This window comes from Mus caroli, chromosome 11 (assembly GCF_900094665.2).
Source record: "Mus caroli chromosome 11, CAROLI_EIJ_v1.1, whole genome shotgun sequence".
In the NCBI taxonomy this organism is placed as follows: Eukaryota; Metazoa; Chordata; class Mammalia; order Rodentia; family Muridae; genus Mus; species Mus caroli.
In genome coordinates this window covers 88,674,103-88,674,637 of record NC_034580.1, presented here as the reverse complement: position 1 = coordinate 88,674,637, position 535 = coordinate 88,674,103, and positions in this window count along the sequence as shown.

Here is a 535-nt window from a genome sequence, read left to right as displayed (position 1 = left end):
AGAGAGAGAGAGAGAGAGAGAGAGAGAGAGAGAGAGAGAGAGAGAGAGAGAATATCAACAAAATTACTTCCAAAATCATAAAGAATGATTTGGGATATTTTCAAACACCATGTTAATTCATCAAGGCTTCTAAATTGCTTACCATTAGTATCATGTTAAATATGCTCATGGAACACCTACAGGGACCTGAAGACATTTAAGAAAGATGATCTTCTGTAAGAATATTGCTGTTTTGTGAGTAATAAACTGAAAAGGACATTTGAAAAGAACTTTGAGTTTGGGAGCTGATTTAAACAGCAAAAGCAACCCCCGGGGAAACAGAAAGCCTAGAATCACATCCCAACTGTACCCCTGGGACACAGAAAGCCTAGAATCACATCCCAACTGTGCTACTGACATGGTGTGACCATGGGCTCTCCAATGAATCTCCTTACACCTCAGGTTTCTCATTTGCAAAATGACAAGAGTTGGCCTGGGTGATTTCTGAGGCCCATTTGCAATCTTCTTTGCTGTAATTTTTTCATCATTGATATTC